Genomic DNA, 15,697 nt, shown 5'->3' with positions numbered 1-15,697 from the left:
GCACAAAATGAAGGTGAATTCTGCACTGGGGCATCTTCATTTCTTAGTTGTTAATTAACGTGATAGATGCTTTTAAGTTAGGAATATCAGCTAAATGGCCCCAGCATCTATTTATCTGATATTCCTCTACGAATCTTACTTTCTCCAAACCAATAGCTACCATCTAACTCATCTTCATATCCTGTCATCGCTCACTGCAAAATATACCTCATGTGAGCCTGTATTTTTTTTTCCATCATCACTTCCGAAAGACTTGCTCAAGCTACCCGCAAAAGTGAAAGGGGTTTCTAAAGACAAATGGCCTTTCTAGGTTTCTGGAAAGCTAGACCAAGAGCCGATTTTCATCTACTGATAACATGGCGTTGATGATTCTAACTTTAAGGACCAGAAAAGCCATACATTTACACAAATATTCCCTAAAATGGAAGCATATGAATTATTACTTCAAATTTTTCTGAAAGGACATTGTGGGATCCAAATTCAACAGGACGGGGTCATAAAAAGGAATGTACTTCCTAGAACCGGACACAACTTATGTTGAGTCTTTAGTGTCTTGTGTATCTAAGGCACTGTATATCTATTCCTGTTTATGTGGTCATCCAGCTTCTTCAAGTCCTTGGCTAACTAAACTGGAAACTTTATCTCAACTGATTACATAGGGAAGCACACTTTCTTCCAGGCCATCTATACCTGACCCAAAACTCTGTACTGCTGACCTTCTGCCCAACGTCCTTTTCATGACAAACAGCTTCAGAGAGACCCCCTTAAGGGTATACATCTCTTCATTACATCCTCCCTGATCCTTTGGTGACTTCCTATTTACCTTAGAATGAAGTTAAAACTTTTTCTAGACTCTAGAGTCTCCCGTGAAACTCTCATCCTTCATTTCATGGAATTTATCTAAGGCTAACCCCTCAGCTCCACAGATACTAGCCTCTTGCAGTTTCCCAAGGTCACCAACTTATTTGAGCCTTAAGGCCTTTGTACATACTATTTCTCTGTAGTAAATATCCTCCTCCTTCTCCTCAATTTTCATAGTTTAGAACTTCTCAGCATAAATGCCAAGGTCATTACATTACTGAGGATTGTAAGCTTTTCAATAGCTTATGGGTTTCACTGTTTTATCCTTGTGGTCTATACCAATTATCTCCTACCATGCTTGGAGCCCAAAAGGGCTACGTTACTGCAAACACAAGCAAACGTGACCTGAGCTGTAAACAAACTTGCACCCAAAGACTCGAGAGAACGACAGGACTGTGAGGTTTCTGAGTCTGTGTACTCAAGGTCAATCAAGGATGCCTTTAAGGTTCTACTTTGACCAATCAAGTTATTATTTTTATCTCACAACAACAAAACATATTTACAGCTCGATATTAAAAAGGTTTTGTTGTTGAAGATGCTTCAGGAAAAATAACTTTATATGTCAAATGTAAATAAAACTTTCTGGGCCCCAGACTCTCATCTTTTCCTTGAAAACAAGTGCTTTCATTTCGTGGTTTTTAAAAATCGTGTACAAATGTTCTTTCATAAAAGAGCCAGAAGTCAAGCTACAGTAAGTGGGGATAATACGTGGACAGAATATGGGATTGGAGTAAATTTTTTTCAATCTAGGAGAAATTCAGAATAAGGTATTTTTGGAGATGTTTTTCCTTAGTTTCACACAAAAAGGCATTAATAACATATATTTTTAAATTGCGAACTGGGTCTACAACATCTTCAATACCGATGTACATGTTTAAAAAAAACTGTATTCCAATTTGGTTGGCAATAAGGAAATTTCTGACACGGTTTCACAAGAAGGACCACACTTCTCAGGGCAGCTGGGTGGCTCAGTTGGTTAAATGCCCAACTCTTGGTTTCAGCTTAGGTCATGATCTTACAGCCATGAGATCGAGCCCGCACTGCATTCCATGCTGGGAGTAGAGTCTGCTTAGGCTTGTTTTCTCTTTCTGTCTGTCTGTCTCTCTCTCTCTGCCCTTCCCCTGTTCTTACCCTCTCTCTTTCCCTCTCAAAATAAATAAATAAACTTTAATAAAGAAGCACACTTTTCAGTTTAAGACTAAGAGGAATTCATAACATAAGACATTTTTATATCTGTCAACCAAGACTCATTGGGGAAAGAAGACCTCATTCAAGGTCTGCATCTCCCGATATAGCATGCCAGATAGCTTTCTATTTCACACCCGAAAGACTTTCTATGCTATTCTCTATCACAGTTATTAACAAAACAATAGTTCACATTAGGCAATTGTTTGCTGGCAGGATAGATTTTTGGAAGTCATCATTTCAAGAATGATTTCTTGAAAAAACAAAAACAAATTGCAAACAAAACTGCTGACTTTGAGTCAGAGCCACTTTCCTATAGGATGAATAATGATTTAAGAGGAAGTGATTTTCAAATAAGCTTCATGTACTCCAGACACATATTGTCTAGTACTTACTGAACATTCCACTTTAAATCTGCCTCTCCTCAGGTGTACCCTACCTTAAATGGAACTACCCTTTACTAAACCTCTCCTATCAGGTTGAAGTCATCTGGGATTTCTCTCCCTCCCATCATTTAATCAAGCCTCAACATAAACAGATTCTAGTACCCGAAAGTTTTTTTTTTTTTTTAATATCTAATGCCCTTATTTTAGCCCAAGTCGTAGTATTTTTATGACTAGACAACCATTACTACCCCTCACTGATCTCTCTGAATCATCACTCAGCCTGTTGACCCTCCAACTCCATAGAGGTACCCTCTGCTCCCACTAAAGTCCCTTTTCCACACGGGAGTTATAAAGACCTTCAAAAAGATAAAAAAAGATTAAGTCAAACTATTTGACTCAACTTCATCAGTGGTTCCCTATTTCTCTTGAAATAAAATCCAAAATGGTACACAATCTATACTATGCTGCATGAAGCAGTTTCTGTATATCCCTCAGATCCATGTCAATGCAATCTTTTCCACACTCTAGCCCTGCTTGCCTTTAGTTCCCCAAATAAACTTGCTCTTTACCTCTCAGGTCATTAATACACGCAAGTCTTCTAAAGCAGAATGCATCTTACCACCACCCCAAAGTAGTATCAACTAGAAAAGTGCATTGCATGTCCTTATTTCACAATCTATTTTTATCTTCAAGTGAATTCATGATTACCACAAACTTTGCCGTAGGTGAAAGTTTTTGTTTGCTTGGTTCACGTGATCATAAAATTATATTAAGTTGTCCAGAGAGTAAATTTTTTTGCCTCTCAGATTAAAAATATATTGAGGTCTCCCTCATCCTAAAAGAGAAAATGTACCTCCTTCAAACAAAAGTTACCTCCTTTCAATATGAACATCATTTTTCTCAAACAAGTACTGTATTTTCAATACATTTTCCCATGCATTTTCCCAGTAACCCCTATATATTACCTTCTAATCAAATTAATGCCTTTTGTGAGCTCACGGATTAATTCTAAATATAAAAAAATTATTATAAAATAGTAATTATTTCACTAGAAAAAGGGAAAAAATTACCCATAATTATATCAGAGAAACACTCAATTACTTCAAGAGCATAACCAAAAAATACTCAGCTGCTAAAGTCTGTCTCTGTGTCTTACATGCTATCTCTATTCTATATTCTTATTTAATATATCTTATCCTAAAAATCATACTACAAATACTACTTTGTAATCTTTTTTCAAAATTCTTCAATAGGTCATAGACATTTTTCTACTTTTATTTACAAAAATACTGTAAGGGTTGAATTGTAGGGTAGGGCTAACCTGTAGCCTTAAGAAATAACAGGTTTGTTTTAGCCTATCAATCAAGGGATGGATTAGTGTTTGATTGTATTGGGGCAAGGGTCTGTTTGAACTGTTTCCACCTGGGAATTATTCCTTTATTCTGTTCCCAGGTGATAATAAGACGATGTGGTCGGCTATAAAAACTCTGTACGCTGGCTGTTCGGGACCGCACTCTGGTCAAGAGTGTCGGTCCCGATAGATCGATCGGTTTGCCTTGCCTCTCATTGCAATAAACTTTGTTGTGACTGTCACTGGTGCCCGTAGCATTCTGTTTCAGGAGTCGTGTGGATGCAACAATACTTCAATATTGTGATAGCTACACAACTTCCTATCCATCATTCTGCCATAACTTATTTATTGACTGTTTTTACTTATTTTGAGAGAGAGCAAGCGACGGACGGGCAGAGTAAGACAGAGAGATAAAATCCCAAGAATGTTCTGCACTATTAGTGCAGAGCCTGATGCGGGGATCAATCCTACGAACCATGAGACCGTGACCCGAGCTGAAATCACCCAGCGGACACTTAACCGACTGAGCCACCCAGGTGCCCCTCTACCATAACTTATTTAACAATACTTTTATCAGGGAATATTTAGGATGTAGCCCACGGATACATCCATGCAAATTTAAGATACGTGTCCATTTTAAAATTTAATTCATATTGCCTATAAATATAATCTCTGATATATTTATAAGAATTTACTTATTCTCCCACCAGCAGTGCATGGGAATTTCTATCCTTGCCAATACTGGAATAAGTGATCACTGTGGGTTTGTTCTCAGCCCCCTACCCAAACCTCTATAACAGTCTTAGGGGTTTTTGTCAACTTGCCAACTTGCTGTTCTTTTCTACTCACCCATCAAACAAGTGAATCAAGACTCCACTTTGAAATCCTTTCTCACAGGGCTCTATGTCAATGAAATTACATTCACTACCAACACAAGATGCAGATTCCTCTCAACTCTATCATCTGTTTGTTGGAACCTCAAAACTTTTTTAAAATAGTAGTGTAGGTAAAATCTATGCTGAAGTCAATCAAACATATTTATCCTGAAGAAAGTTACTCTTTGACATCTGTAATGCAAATTATTACTAGGGGAAAATCCTCTAGGCTAGCCCTTCAGCCACAATTAAATATATAAAATGTACACCTAACACAGTAAAATGAGAGTTTTGGGTTTTGGGTTCTGGAAATAGTGGACCATACTGTCGAACGAAGAAAGAAAAGAGGAAGGGAAAGATAAAGGGAAAAGGGTGGGAAAAATAAAAGGGGGGAGTAGAGAAAGAAAAGATGCCACGACAAAATTCTTAAGTGTTTTTTGTTTTGCTTTCATCCATTGAGTATTGAACCCTGTTTGATCTGGCTCCCAAACTAGTGTCTAACATGATCTTCCACTGCTGCTTTTTCTGTTCTCTCTACTCTTAACCACACAAGCCGTATTTTTCTATTTCTTGACCACGTCAAGTTTGTTCTTCCCTTTGTGCTTCCTGCTCTTCTGTCGGCAGCATTTTGACCCAGATCATCATATATACTGATCTGCTTATTATTAGCTCAGGTATCAGCTCAAATATTACTGCATCATATAGACCATCCCTTCCCTTTTAATTATGAAGAATTACTAAAATTCAGATTCACACTCTATCAGTTTTATGATTATAATTCATAATCATTCTTTAAAAAATGTATTTATTGTCTATCTTACTCCACTAGAATGTAAGTTCTGTGAAACAAAGCATTGTGTCTCTTTTTCACTCCAGACTTCCCAGTGACTAACAGAATACTTTTTAACCGCCCATAGCAGGTTACCAGTGATGCTTTCTGGTATTTAGTGGGATTAGAGTTTGGCCCCAAGTGACAGAAAAATGAAAATAATGGATGCTCAGAACAGTGGAAATTTTTTGTCTTTCAAATAAAAAGACACATTTGAGAGCGAGTACAGTGGCTCCCTGATCATCAAGGACACAGAAAATTTGTATTATTAATTTGTCTTCTTCAACATGTAAGTTCCTTTTGTAGTCCAAATGGCTGCATCAGCCATCCTATTTCCATTCCAAATAGCAGTGAAGAAGAATAAAAATGAGGAAGACCAAAGAAAAAAGGTCATGATTTGTCTTCCCAGAACTTTCACACATTAATTCTTATTATGGCCCAATTGTCAGCACAAGGTCATACAATCATACCTAGCTACAACGAGGAGTAAGAAATACACATGTTATCTTGGAAACTAAGGGCCCGACTAAAACTCAGTGGTTCTATTTCTGTATACCAGGACACATCTTGGGGGTGAAACTGGTGATCCCTGCTTCATTTACTCATGGTTGAATGGATAGACAATATTCTGTAACACTTTTCTTACAGTGAAGATGCCTCAGATGCCTACTGCCTGTAAGTTATAAATTAAAGCCCCTTCCATACTTCTGCCTTTGGGTTAAACATTTAATATGTTTCCCCTCTTCCATCCAAAACCAAGAATTCACAGCATAGCTGATATCAAGTATGTGCCCTGAAGATAGATATCTGCCAAAATTTTTCACATGAATGTGGAGACTGATAAATCCATATGTTAGCAGGGAGATAAATGTATTATATAGCATGCACTTGGGAGACAGTTAACACACCACAAGACGTGAGGTGAAAATACCGAGACAGCACATAGGAAGAAGTTTTGGGGGGAAGCAAAACTTGGATCTCTTCCTGGGCTTGCTTGGGATTTTTCCCATGTCAGTTTTTCCAAGTTGTTATATTTTTAAAAATAGCTTTATGAAAAGCTAAGTCATAAACCACAAAATTCATCCACTTCAAGTGTATGTCAAGGTTTTTTTTTTTTTTTTTCCTTTCTGGCATATTCACACAGTTGTACAACTTTCACAGTTTTATTTAAAACATTTTTGTTATCCTGCAAAGAAATCCTATACCATTAGCAGTCACTCCCAATTTTTCCTCCACCCACATGCTCTCATCCATAGGCAACCACAAATCTATATTCTATCTCGACAGATTTGCCCATTCTCGACATTTCATAAATGGCATCATTTATTACATGGTCTTTTGTGACTGGCTTCTTTCACTTAGCACATTTCCAAAGTTCACCCATGCTGTAGTATGTATTACCTGTTCTTTATATTGCTGAATAATACTCTATTTAGTCAACATAGTACATTTTGTTTATCCACTCTTCACCTAACAGATATTTGAGTTTCTTCCTTCCGGCGATTATTTATGTCCAAGCATACAAGTTTTCATATGGTGGTTTTATTTTCATTTCTCCTAGGCCTAACATAGGAGTAGAATCACTGGGTCATATGGTAACTTTGTGTTTATAATTTAGAGAAACTGCCAAACTGTTTTCAGAAGTAACAGAACCATTTCACACTGCCATAAGGGTGATGGGCACTAAGGAGGGCACTTGCTGGGATGAGCACTCCGTGTTATATATACATGAATCAACACATTATAATCCCAAAATATTATATTATATACGAACTAAATGGAATTTAAATAAAAACTTGAAACAAGCATACAAGGATTCAAATTTCTCCACATGTTTGCCAACGCCTGTTATTTTTTGTTACAGTTCTTAAAACCATCTGAGGGAATGTGAAGGGGTATCTCACGGTGGTTTTGATTTGCGTTCCCAAGTAGCAAATGACATTGAACATCTTTGTATGTGTTTTCTTGACAACTATAGATCTTCATAAAACTTCTTTAGGAACATGTCTATCCAAAATCTTTGCCCATTTAAGAACTCAGTTATTTAACTTTTACAATTGTGTTGCGACTGTTTATAAACACTCTGGATACTAAGTCCTTATCATATGTGTGACTGCACATCTTTTTCTGATTTTGAAATACAATTTTTTTTTCGTCTGACACCTGTACTTTTGGTTCAGACTTAAATATTATTGACTATTCCAAGGTCAGAAAGATTTACTCAAATCTCTTAATATTTTTATAGTTTTAGTGCTTGTATTGAGTTCTATAGTCACTTTTGAGTTAATTTTTTATATGGTGCAAAGTAGGGGTCCAACTTCATCTTGTGCATGTAGGCCAGTAGGCCATCATCATCTGTTAGATGATTCTTTTCCATTTTTATAATTGTGGCCTCTCTCCCTTCACTTATTAGAGGAAGGATCTGCATTAGGAGTGTTGGCTCAGGAGATACGGAAACAACCACATCTTTCTCTCTCTCTTTTTTTATAAAGTTTATTTTTTTGGCACGTGTGCTCTAAAGGGGGAAAGGCAGAGACCCAGGGAGAGAAAAAAAATCTCACTAGGCTCTGTACTGCCAGAGCTGAGCCCAACATACGGCTCGATCCCACGAACTGTGAGATCATGACCTGAACCAAAACCAAGAGTCAAGCGCTTGGCTTACTGAGCCACCCAGGTGCCCCCAGAAACAGCCACATCTTTACAGCTGTAAGCAGTTGGTGATATAATACAGCAGCAGCTGGTATGGTAAAGGACCGAGAATCAAGTAGGAGAAACGCCAAATTCCTAAATCACCTATTATGGCCACATCCATTCAGGGTAAAGCTTCTGTCACACTGAGCTAGGGAAAGAAGTGAGTGGATTGGGGCTCAAGTGTCAGACTCTCACTGCAACAATTACACTTTCTTGAAAAAAATGTTTCTCCATTTGCTGTATCCTGTTAAGACAATTTCTAGAGACTTCAAGTGTCTGTTTCATCATAATCTTCACCGGTTATCATTGTTTCACTGGGGAGAGGGTCTTTACACGACACAACCTGATTCCAGGACTGCTTTGGTACAGTATATTCATGTTTATATTTTCCATGGATTCTTTATTCTGAAGACTTGTAAAGTGTGAGGCTCCTCCCCTCAGCCTTCCTGACTGTAACAAGAGAGTCTATGATGAGGGGCAGAAAGGAAGAAGTGGGGCCGGGGCATAGGTTTCTGTGCGAGGCGAATTTTTTTTGTCAATTAACCTACACTTAATCAAGAAAACTTACGTTGTATAACCACCATTGGTGGGTTAAAAAAAAAACTGGCATTTATACTTGGCACTTACAGGCGGTGTTTTATTATACTTATTTTGAAAAAGTATATATTTAATACTAAACAGTGAAATGTGTAATACCAGGGAAACTTTTGAAGATATATTTAAAAATTTCATTTCACTACTGATAGTCTTTTACATAACATACAATTAATCTTTGGTGAACAGAATTATTTCACCTTCATTACAAGAAAAAAAAAAGAATCAAACGGCACTCAAGTACTTTAGTGACTTGGAGATTACCTTTATGATCTTTGGCAATATACCATAGAAATCATTCAAGTAGTATGTACTATATCTGGTGCATAAGCTAAACGTCAATGCTTGAATTATATGCGAAGTTTCTACTTACAAACTTTCACTGGAGAAACTTACTAAACATCAAGGATTAAAAAGATATGAGCCTAGGGACGCCTGGGTGGCTCAGGTGGTTGAGTGTCCAACTTGGGCTCAGGTCATGATCTCAAAGTTTGTAGGCTCAAGCTCCACTTCGGGCTCTGTGCTGACAGCTCAGAGCCTGGAGCCTGCTTCAGATTCTGTGTATCCGTGTCTCTGTGCCCCTGCCCCACTTGTGCTCTCTCTCCCAGAAATAAATATTAAAAAAAAAAAAAAAAGTCAATCGCAGAGAGACATAGACTGCATAATTCCACTTACATGAGGCACCTAAGCTAGTCTAACTCATAGAAGCAGACAAGAGAATTGTGGTTGCCAGGGGCTGGGGGCAGGTGGAAATGGATGATGTTGTTCAACAGGTATTAGTTTTCAGATAAGCAAGTTCTACAGATCATTTGTACAGTATTGTGTTTATAGGTGACAATACTGTGCTGTACACTTAAAATACCGTTAAGAGGGCAGATCTCCTGTTTTCTGTTTGTGCCAAAAGAAAACTAATAGTAGTTACAAGCAACGTAACAATAATGTATTGTTCTAAACAAGTTGAGAAACAAGCACAGAGAATAACCACGAGAGTTACAGTGACACACAATGGACAGATCCTCATCTACAGATGTCTACACAGGACTGTCACGAAGTCATTTTTTTGGACTCACTTATTGAGTTACTGACTACTCCCCATCACTTTCTGTGCTAGTAAGAACAATGGGTGACAAAGTCACCACCAAAAAGGGGCTTAAATTACACAAATTGACATGGAATTTTATACACCATGCAACAAGAGACATCTACGACAGATGAAATAGAATTTATTGACAATCTACTGCTGGCCAAATATGATACTAGAAAATTTATTTTCATCATCCCAACTGAACTCTGTATGAATTCTCATATCCAAGTATCATTACCCCATTTTACATATCAGACCTAGAGAAATTAAATAACAACTCAATAACCACAAGAGATTATATGTCCATTCTGCCATTAACTTTTGTCCATGTCACTCGTTCACTTTTATAACCTTACTGGCATCTCTCTTAGGAATGACTTCTGCTGTGAAAGGTGTTACATATAAGTTACATTAGAGCAAAGCTATTTTTTTTGGCTTAAACAGTACAAAATTATTATCTTACAGTTTCATAGATCAGAAGTGAGACATGCATCTCACTGGGCAAGGTTATTCTAAGTCAGCCAAGAGTATTAGCCAGTGCATTAGACCTATCATTACAAAACAGGAATGATCTTACAAATGAGAAAGGTAAAAGAAAAATCATGCTGAAACTCAGGTCTAACTTGGCTATTAACTAATATGCTGTGGTGAGTCCTGAGTCTTCCTACTTGAAATCACTGTCCAAATGAAGCAAATTGAGGAAAAAAAAAAGGGGGGGGGGTGCTTCTTACATTTAGAAGACAGAACAGAAAGTATAACCTTTTTTGTCAAGTATCAGTTAAATGTCATAAAACCTCTTCAGGACTATTTACACCTTTGAATTTATGTCTTTCTAGGTTACACTGTAGAATATAGTTAATTAAAACAAAAACATAAAAAAAGCCTTTAAAACATACCATGAATTCCAGTTTTATTATTATAGGAGAATATAGAACATGGGAAGTTTAAAAGGTACTAGATGTTCTGTTCTGTCAGTTGTCACTACATTTTTTTCCTTTTTTTTTTTTTTTAATTTAAATTCAAGTTAGTTAACATTCACTGCAGTACTGGTTTCAGGAATAGATCCCAGTGATTCATCACTTCCAAATACCACCCAGTTAACAGGAAATTTATATTTTTTTGCGTGTCTTCGAGATTGAATACTCTGGCATATAATTTACATTATAAAGCTATAATAGCTATATTATAAAGTTAGACCCAATGATGTTTTTCCAATACATAATAATTGAAGACTCCCCATTAGCTGGTATAATATAACATATATGAACATACTCTATCCATCAAAAGAAGGTAAAGAAATACTTTTAAGATCCTATTTAAAAATTCTGGTAAAGGGGCGACTGGATGGGTCAGTTGGTTAAGCATTCAATACTTGGTTTCGGTTCAGGTCATGATCTTGCAATCCCTGAGTTCGGGCCCCGCATCGGGCTCTGTGCTGACAGCAGAGAGCCTGCTTGGGATTTTCATTTTCTTTTTCATTTTCATTCTCTCTCTCTCCCTCTCTCCTCCCTCTCTCTGCCCCTTCCCCACTTATGCTGTCTCCGTCTCTCTCAAAATAAATGAAACTTAAAATGAATTTTTAAAAAATTTGGTATAAAAATTAGTTTAATCATTGAGAAATATTGAACCTAAACTTACATAAGCTTATATTCACTTAAGCTTTCTTAACATTTAAAATACCGTTTTACCAATTTCATGCTAGAAAGGGTGGCTGAATAGTTTAATGGTTAGGAATAATAGCTCTGAAGTGACACTACCCGGGATCAGAACACTGTATATTTTGGGTGATATCTCTACGCTTCAGTTTTCATCTCTGCATATGGGTGGAATAAAGTAATGATGTCTACTTTATGAGCAGTTTGATGTGTTTTAAGAATTATTATGTGCACTATATAAATAAACCAAATCGACAATATATAACTAATTGTGAAATATACAGGAACATATTAGTTTACACCATTAATTTTGCTATCTTTTTTCAAAAAATGCCATAAATAGGAGAACATTAACTTAAAAGGAATAGCCATTCTTCTTTTGGGTTAATTAGTCCTATTAATCCCTGTTCATGCTTTGAAATGAAAAGATTAAGTCTCATTATAGTTTTGAAAATATTACTTCAAATAATATTATAACATGTCATCACAGCAGCTACGAAAGGGCGAACTAGTAATCAACAACAAACATCTGAAGATAAAATTGTTTTCATGCTTCTTCACTCCTGTCAAGTTACCTTTCTATTACTGAAACCGGTAAATACTTCCCCTGTGATTTTATATTCCATTTTATCCTAAAAGCTGGAGATAGAATGAACCACAGAAATTATGTTTGTCTCACATACCTCAATTGTCACTGAAAATTTACTTGAATATCTTTACTCGTGGAAAACAAATGTTTCTCAGGAAGACAACCTTATTGCTAGACATTTTCAGTTTCAACAACCAGTAAGAAAATTCAAATCAATTTTTGTTTTCTCCACTTTTCTGGAAATTAAAAGTTTCACTCACACCCAAAGTGGGCCACAGGTACAATCTGTGACCCAGGAGAACATTTCCTAAACATGTTTAGTTTCAGTTGTGAAATTATCATTGATGTCAAGTTTATCAGTCACTTTAAGCTACTATGTTGTAACAACAATTTCCTAAATCTCAGTATCTTAGTTTTTGGTTATGCTATGTGCCCAACACACTATACAGGGGATGGCCACATATTATGACATCCAGGAGAAGAGAGGAGCCCCCATCTTGACCACTGTTGGAAATTAGGCGTCAGAGAAAAGAGAATACAAGAAAGCATTCAATGCTTCGTAGTAGGTCATCTGTCCAGGAATGACATCAGTTGCTTCCACTCACATTCCATTGATCAAGAATGTCACAGAACATGACCTACTGTTGAGTGGGTGGGGTCATGTTTCCATCTATCAGGAAGGAAAGAGAGGTGGAATACCTGCCAAAAGCGCTGATGAACTCACCATCTAGTGCTTAGCACATCTTACTTATTAGATAGCTACAACTCAACACAATACATTTCTTACTAGGTACCGAGAGTATGTCACTTCTATCAAACTTTTAATATAAATGTAAACTTCCAGGATGCCTAGGTGGCTCAATATGTTAAGGGTCTGACTTCAGCTCAGGTCATGATCTCCCACTTCATGAGTTTGAACCCCAAGTCGGGGCTCAGAGCCTGCCTGGAGCCTGCTTTGGACTCTCTGCCTTCCTTTCTGTCTGTCCCTCCTCCACGCGTGCTTGCACACTCTCTCAAAAATAAATAAAACATTAAAATTTTTTTTAAAAAGTAAAATTCCGAGATATTTTGTTTGTTTAAGTCATAAATTAAATATTTATAAGCCAAATCTATAAGTGTTGATTCTACAGGAAGTAGTCATTATGTTACTCTGTAAGTGAAACCAGAATGAAAGAAAAGAAAAATGGCAGACTCAGTGCAAAAGTTCTCAAGGTAAAATCCTTGGCTTTTTGCCTTGGTACCCACAGGGCTTTGCAGAAGATGTCTATTTCATACTAATTCCAGCAGAGTTAACATACAGTATTATATTAATTTCAGGTGTACAATTTGCAGAAGATTTTGGATCTGATCAACTGTTTCCTGAGGAAGATGGGACAGATACCATCTACCTTAAATGGGTTGTAGCGATTAAATGAGCTACTATTTACATACATGCACAGCCTCTAACTAAGAAGGTGCTCTACATGATCTCCTACTCCTTCTTCCTTTAGCTTCTTCTTTAAAAACCAGTGGAAAAAACTTGGATCTGTTCAAAGGGAGCATGAATGTGACTCTGAGGAAAGATTAAAGGGTAAGATAAGAGGACGTAGGCAGTTGTTCTAATTCTTCAAGTTATGCGCAAGAGCCGCAGAATGGAAGATCTAAGAAAGGTAAAGCCTGGGGGTGGACAGGTTAAGAACAGGGAGGGGTCACAGATGAGAAAGTTTAGATGGGTAACTAGAACATGTTTTCAGAGCTATTTTGACAAGAAGATTATTTAACATTGTCTTTTTTCACAGAGAGTTGCTATTTCCCACTTAATTTTTCCTCCATCTCCTTTCTATACTTAATATTTTGAATAAATTTTTAAAATACCAAATGACATTTCTTGGCTTTGGTTTTATCCATTTTCCCATTTATTTTGATATTGTTGAAATGTACTTGCAGTAGCACCTAAGTAGAATGTTGCAAATCCTACAGGAGAAGACAGACTTCTTTTACTTATGCTCAATCCCCAAACTGTACCAACTGCAAAGAGTTCAAGAAAGACAGAGAACAGTAATCATGAGAACGAGAATGGCTTGGCTGTGGTCACAGGTTAACAAAACCTTCTCTGCCAAAAGAGATACTTGTTTTACATCCTATGTCTATATTCCCGACGGAAACAGCCATTTCATAATGACAATACAGCTAGATGAATCAAACTTCTACAATCTGTTTTTTTTTGGGGGGGGGGGTGAATAAACTAAATTTTAGTCCATCTAGTGTTTTATACTTATTGTAAAGCACATGCAAATTAGCACATGCAACATTTGATTAAACACAACAGTGATACCCAGAACCCTTTCCTACTTTGAAGCCATCATTTGCCAAAGTTGGATTTCTTTGTCTTTAATGAGAAAAATGTAACAAGTAAAGGCACAAAATTCTCGAGCATCTATGCCAAGACGACCCAGTAAAAATGTCTGGTTTTTCTGTGACTGAAGTTTTCCTGGTTTGTTGATAAGAGGAATTTGAAACAAGGCTAATCGTGGACAGAGGATACTTAAAACTATCAAATGTCTAGGTTCAAGGACGATGTGGCAACAATTACTGTTTTACTTACTATTTAACACTGCAAACCTCTATAATATAGTCAAGGAAGGTGGGACATAATAGCTGCATAGCAGAAACTGTACAAACTCAAACATTTCCAAAATATAAGACTGGCTACATTATTTTTGTAGTTTCAGAGACAATGTGTTTCCTACAGTGAAGAGACCAGCTAAGAGGGTATAACAGAACAGGATCTAAGTGCTCCTTCTCCTTATGGAATCTGTGTGAACCCGAAAGTAGAATCTGGTAGCAGGAGAAAAACATGAGGGTAAAATAAGCATTATTATCAAAACCCCAACATCAACTTGAGTAGATCTATCTGGTTTAGGGAGAGGCAAAATTTACCCTACAACTAGTATTACTTATTGAAATCAGGTAGTAAAATTCACTTTCTACCTAAGGCCCTATGAACCATACTTACTCATTATTCCATCTCAGGTTTGCAAGAGCCTCCTTGAAGTGGCATTTGGGAACCCTGACAACCTTCATCAGAAAGCAGTAGGTACTCCTCTAAATAGCACTGAACACGTCTATTTGTTGGTATAGTTTTTTTTTGTTTTTCTAAAGAGGATACACCAAGCACAATGCTACTATGATCTTGTGAAATTTTTTTTTTTTACTGTAAATACAGCACCTTTCTTATTCCTTTTGGATATTAAAAAATTATTTAAGGGTTTTTTCTTATTATATGAAAACTTTCATAACTTATCAATATTATACCAAATCTTATCACATTGGAGATTAAGTGTTACTATTTTGGAAATCTATCTTTCCCTCTTTTTCCCTTTTCTTTCCTTTTGTAATTTACATCCAAGTTTGCATATGGTGAAATAATGATTTCAGAAATAGAATCAAGTGATTCGTCCCCTATGTAGAACACCCCAAGCTCACCCCAACAAGTGTCTTCCTTAATGCCGCTTACACATTTAGCCCATCCCCCCACCCACAACGCCTCCAGTAAGGCTCAATTTGTTTTCTATATTTAAGAGTTTCTTATGTTTTGTCGCCCTCCCTGTTTTTATA

The 15,697-nt window shown here is 36.8% G+C and overlaps 1 protein-coding gene across 1 annotated transcript in view; it reads right to left on the bottom strand.

The window, feature by feature from the left end:
* The window catches only part of DMD (dystrophin), a 2,111,713-nt gene that overhangs the window by 2,059,470 nt on the left and 36,546 nt on the right, over positions 1–15,697 (bottom strand). The gene's annotated exons all lie outside the window — the stretch shown is intronic.

Source organism: Panthera pardus, unplaced genomic scaffold, assembly GCF_024362965.1.
Source record: "Panthera pardus isolate Hobbes unplaced genomic scaffold, ASM2436296v1 HiC_scaffold_27, whole genome shotgun sequence".
NCBI lineage: Eukaryota > Metazoa > Chordata > Mammalia > Carnivora > Felidae > Panthera > Panthera pardus.
This window is presented reverse-complemented; position numbering and strand designations above follow the sequence as displayed.